Source organism: Dipodomys merriami, unplaced genomic scaffold (genome assembly GCF_024711535.1).
Source record: "Dipodomys merriami isolate MVZ:Mamm:240054 unplaced genomic scaffold, mDipMer1.0.p SCAF_36, whole genome shotgun sequence".
In the NCBI taxonomy this organism is placed as follows: Eukaryota; Metazoa; Chordata; class Mammalia; order Rodentia; family Heteromyidae; genus Dipodomys; species Dipodomys merriami.
This window is the reverse complement of record NW_027205159.1, coordinates 7,944,352-7,950,113: the sequence shown is the minus strand read 5'-3', so window position 1 is coordinate 7,950,113 and position 5,762 is coordinate 7,944,352.

Below are 5,762 nucleotides of genomic sequence, written 5' to 3'. Positions count from 1 at the left end.
CGCTTGAGGATTTGCCTTTAAGCTGCAATAAAGATGCAAAGCAGAGAAGAAATGAGCCTGTCAGTTCTTTTCACTGAATCAGAGAGCAGTTGGGTGGCAGAGCCGTGGCGACTCTCTAGCCGCTCTCCAATACAATGAATTGAGCAGCCAAAGTGTTTGCTTCTCAAAGATAAGCTCTGCCAAGGCACGGGAAGGGCAAGTTACCAACCACCTCAAAACCTAGCCTGGGGAAGAATGCAGCAGAGCCCTCTATTCAAACACAGGTTTCCTGCTGTCCCTTCAATGGCTTGTGTGTTGTGGCCCCCATACAGGCCCATGATTAGAGTCTTCACCCTTGTTTTCTGAGGCTCAAGGAGGATTGTTCCACCTGGGTGAGAATCCACAGTGTAAATAAGGGAGAGACAGGCTTGGTTTGAAGCACATTGGATCAGGTGGGGTAACAGGACACAGGAGCTACTAATTAAAAGGCCCTAATCCATATAAGAAGTGACTAAGGGCTTCTAGAAAACTAGTTATGCAGTGATGGAATTGGTCATTGAGATGGTGAGAAGTCAAGTTTAAATGAGGCTCACACCTGTGAGTCTCATTACAGGCTCACACCTGTAATCCTAGCCAGTTATGAGTCTGAGGTCTGAGAATTGCAGTTTGAAACCAATCTGGGCAGGAAAGTCTCTGAGACTCTTATCTCTAATTAACCACCAAAGAGCTCCAAGTGGAGCTGTGGCTCCAGTGGTAGAGCACCAGTCTTGAATAAAAGAACTAAGTGTCAGGACTCAGGCCCTAAGTTCAAGCCCAAGTAATGGAAATAAAATAAATAAATAAATAAACACTTGTATGGAAATAAATAAACTGAATATTATAGAATACAGCCTATTGCTTGCTGACCTCTGTAATCCTAGCTACTCAAGAGGTTGGAGATCTGAGGATTATCATTCAAAGCCAACCAGGGCAGAAAAGTCTGAGAGACTCTTATGTCCACTTATCCCACATGTAAAAGTGGAGGTGTGGCTCAAATGGTACCAGGCCAGGAAAGAGCTCATGACCCTGAGTATAAACTATAATATGCACCCAAAAAAAAAATCTTGTAGGAATCAACTTTTTTAGAGGGCAAAAGTAGACATATAATAAAACCCTTTTTCTGATTTGTGAATTTGTGGAGAAAAATCTTTAAACAACTCCTAGCTTGAAGCCATCCAAAAGAAGTGAATAGAACGTGTGTGAATGAACAGTTCCATCAGCCACGGGGATTGGATCCCACTGGGGGGTAGGGAGCCTCAGACAGGGAAACTGAGTGATTTTTTTTCCCCAAGCTCTTGCTACCTGGCCCTTCTAGCATGTGCTGAGTAAACCACCAAGTCCTTAATGGGAACCTGGGGTGCTTAGAGGGTGGGGGAAAGGCCACTCTGAGGGCCTCCAAACACCCACAGAGTCCACTCAGTCCCTGTGGTGAAAGAATGCTGCATGTCCGGCAGTGTGAAGTGCTCTGGTCACACGCTTAGGGATACATAAAACAAACTCACCAATAACCAGATTTGCCCTGGACTACTGGGTTTCCCCGAGTAAAATAGATTGTTGGGCACATTTAGAGGTGGCTAGCCCCAATCACAGGGAAGCAGAGAAGACGCTGTCCCCTGTCTCTCTGGGGCTCAGCGCTGTACTGAGACTGAGATTTAGGCAATGCTCACTCTGCTTTCCAACAAGCTGGGAGCTGTGCCTGCAGTTCCCACCCTGGACCCCCCAGTTTACCCATCCCTAAGATACAAAGCGGGCTTCTGCTTTTCCACCAGCCAGCCCTCAGGCTTTCTGCACAACCCAGGGGCTATGACCTTGGAGATAGTTGAGAGATGAGCCCCAGGGGCTCTGTGAGTTCCCTCTGTGAGTGCCCTCTGGCTTTCTTTTCCCTTCTCATGCTGTCTGGGAGTTTTCATCTATCAAGCTAGCTTGAAATCTTGCAGAACACAAAAAGAACTGTAGGGATAATTTGGTGGTCCACAGACACTTCCATGTGCCTTCTGTGTCTGGATTCAGAACTGCCACACACACCTGAATCCCAGTCCACCCTATGTTTAAGGGTTGGCATGTGCCAGCAGCATGTATAATCGCATGATCTCTCACCACATAGCTCCAGTTAGCCATAGTCTCAACTCTCTTTGAAACCCAAGACACATTCTTGATGGTTTTCCTTCGCTGAGTCTCATAAAGGATCTCTAAACAGAATTTATAACACAATCAGCTTGAGATTAACAGTATCAATCTCACTTTTCTTTTTCACAGCAGCTGCGGCCTTAACAATGGGGCCACTTTGCTATATTTATTGAATTGTTATTTGTAAAATTCACTATAAATCTGGAGCCAATTACAACAGATTCTCATACATTGCCCATTATTTCAGCTTCTCAATGGATTGTGACTTTCATAAGAAAATTTAAAAGCTTCCAGCAATGTATCAGATGTATGACAGCTACTTTATCCTCATTTCTAGATGATACAGCTATCAAAGGAAGAAGCAGGGCTGGACATGGAATGGGTTTTTATATGAGTGCTGTCTCCAGAATTGGTCTGAAATGTATGTTTCTTACTTTCAATGCAGTTGTTAATTGATGACACACAACAACACATCTCCAGACAAGCAATGTTTTGTGAGCAGTGTGTTCTTATTTATGTTTCTAAAAGTATTTTAAAGTATTTAGCAAGGATCAGCTCTGAATTCAACACTTTGCTAGCTGATGAAAAGCCAGGGCTTTGGACTTTCCTGGGTAGAATGTTCCAGAAAGTGACAAGGAGCAAATGCAGACACAGGAATAAGATCCTGTAAAATTGAGATATTCAAATTCCTTTGTTCTGCTGGGATGTGAGTGGTAAGGCAGGAGTGGAGGGGATGGGAGGGAAGTTAAACAGGAGTTATGGACACAACCCCTGGCTGGGAGCAAGGAAGACCCACAGAGCATACACAGGATAACTTGCTTGTTTTGTGAGACACTTAGCTCTGGCTGGCTACTGTGTGGAAGGATAACAAGAGGCAAAATGCTCAGAGTAAACACTGCTTCCAACTGCCCTGAGGAAAGGTAGAGAGGAGAAAAGAGACTTGTGAATGAGGCGGAAGGAGCAAGACAGAATGTATTAGTGAGGGAAAACTAAAGGGGGAAAGATTAGGCAGATGAGAGAGGGTGAGAGGTAGAGATAGCATCCATCCCTCTTCTAAGGACCTTGGCACCAGAGACTGCCCATGGAGACAGCGCCCACTCCTCTTCCTGAAGATTGTGGAAGACAAAGATATGCAATGACTGAAGCCCTGTCCCTGGCTACCCCAGAGCACGCAGGGGAGGTGCCTTACTCTTGGGGCCAAGTGGGCAGTGGCCTAACCAGATGTCAGAACAGTTGAGACACACCCAAAATTGCTGTAAGAGAGGGACCCACATGGGGCTACCGATACCCAGGACCTTTGCTCCCTCTTTTACCTTTAGAAGTCTGGACTACCACCTCCTCCTTCCTTTTCTTCTTCTTCCTCTTTTTCTTCCTCTTCCTCCTCCTCCTCCTCCTCCTTCCTCTTCTTCTTCTTCTTCCTCTTTTTCTTCCTTTCTCCTCCTCCTCCTCCTCTTCTTCCTCCTCTTTCTTCTTCTCCTTCTCCCCTTCCTCCTCTTCTTCCTCCTCTTTCTTCTTCTCCTTCTCCCGTTCCTCCTATTCTTCCTCCTCTTCCTTTCCCTCTTCCTCCTCCTCTTCCTTTTCTTCCTCTTCCTTCTTTCCCAGGAATCAAGTGGACAAGACTTTATATGGCATAAGATGACCTTCCCAGCTGAGAATCCTAGTTTGGGAAATATTCCCTCTTATACCTAAGAGGTTTTTTATATTCCCTCTTATAGCTAAGAGGTTTTTTTTTTCCCAACTTCCCTGCTGTCTTACTTTCACTTTCAAATAAACTTTGCCTCTGCAGCCCCTTTTCCTGCCTTGTAATTCTTTGTTTGGTGGAGAAAAGGAAGGACCCAAGACCTCTAAATGGTATCATTAGACCTTTTTGTGTTACTGTGATGATATGTCCAAGGCTGGCTACTTCATTAAAAAAAATTTACTACTTAGAGTTTTGGAAATTCAAGGGCACCAAAAGTATCATGATGCTGATGCCAGTTTGGTGAGAATTTTATGGTGAATGGATTCAGAATGATAAGGGTGTATATAAGAGGCAGCAATCAGATCATGATGCTGGAGACCAAAGTGGAATGGAGGTGCTGTGAGACCTTAGGCCCTTTGGAAGGCAGTTCCCCAGTGACCTAAGGGCCCATCACTAGGCTCCACCCCTTAGAGGGCCACCACCTCTTTATTCCGCCATACTGGGCACAAAGCTTCCAATAAATGACCCTGTGATAGACAAACCACTTACTACCCATTGTTAGAACTATCATTTAGTTCTAGGGGACAGTGAGATTTTTTTTTTAGACTTAGAGTCAAATCCAGGATAACCCCCAAAGTTTCTAGTTTGGGAAAGAAGTAGTGAGGCCATCAGGGAAATGGGGGGACTAAGAAGAGGGAATGAGACTGAGGAGGAGGCAATGGGTTAAGCCACGGGGCATCTTGAATTTCACACGTCAACTGCAGCCTTTGCTCTTATCAGGGCCTCTGTGTCCCTTGGTTCTTTTCTTTGCCTAATTCTAGCTGGATTCTAGCCATCACCCCTGCTAGACAGCTGCTTGAGGACAGGGGGCTCTGGTCTCAGGGTGTCAGTGGCCACTGGCCTTCCCTCTACTTCCTCTATACTGGGCTGAGGTTCCAGTGGTCCCAGGCTTTGTGTGGGTCCACCCCAACTTCGTGTGATGTTCGATTCTTCACTGACACCTTGTTGTCTTGGAAATGGTGTCTGGGTGTCTTTGGTGTTCTAATCTAGTCACTTCAATGGGTACCATCCCAGGAATTCAAAAGTTATCTGCCTGGGGGTGGGGGCTGGGGTAGAGACAGCATTGAAAGATACTGAAAAAAAAAAATCAAGAAGAAAAATAGTGGAGAGGGCTCACCTTTTTGTAGCCACTCTTGGGTTGTTTGTTTGTAGTTAGTATGCAGTGAATTTGTTGTTTTACAGTACTGGGGTTTGAACTCAGAGCTTCAAACTTGGTAGGCAAACACTTTACAAAGACCCAGCCCTTTCACTAGTATTTCTTTTTTCACCATCTCTGTACTTTTTGATGGTTGCTATCATATTTTATTCATGCTTATATTCTCAGGGAAGGTTATGCTACCCACCATGTCTGAGAGACACCATCAGTCATAATCATCATATTAAGTACTATTTCTTACTGGAAACAGATTCTTCAAATTGTCTTTGCCCTACTGGGGCTAGAATAATGCTATAAAACAAACACCATGTTCACACTATGTGTATTTGTAGTCATACACACACATTTGCTTTTCTGAAAGTAAATAAAATAAAACAAGAGACCGAGAAAACTTGACATAAAGTCATTAAAGAATTAAGATTTAAGAGACCCTGATTGACCATCTCTACTGATATATGCTCCCTATTTTAGAAAACAGACTGGTATCAACATTTCCAAATTTGTACCTTCTAAGACTGGTGCAAACACTGTCGCAGGTGTTATGGATTTTCTGTAACTGCCACTCTCTTAGGCAAAGGAGAATTTTGGTAGGCAAATGGGAAAAGGAGAATTTTGTCTTGTGGGTTTCCTCAAAAGAGCTTCCCACCCTTGACAGAGGGTGAAACCTTTAAGAATGTGGTTCTTGAGCTGGGAAGGTGGCTCAGTGGTAGAGCGCTTGCC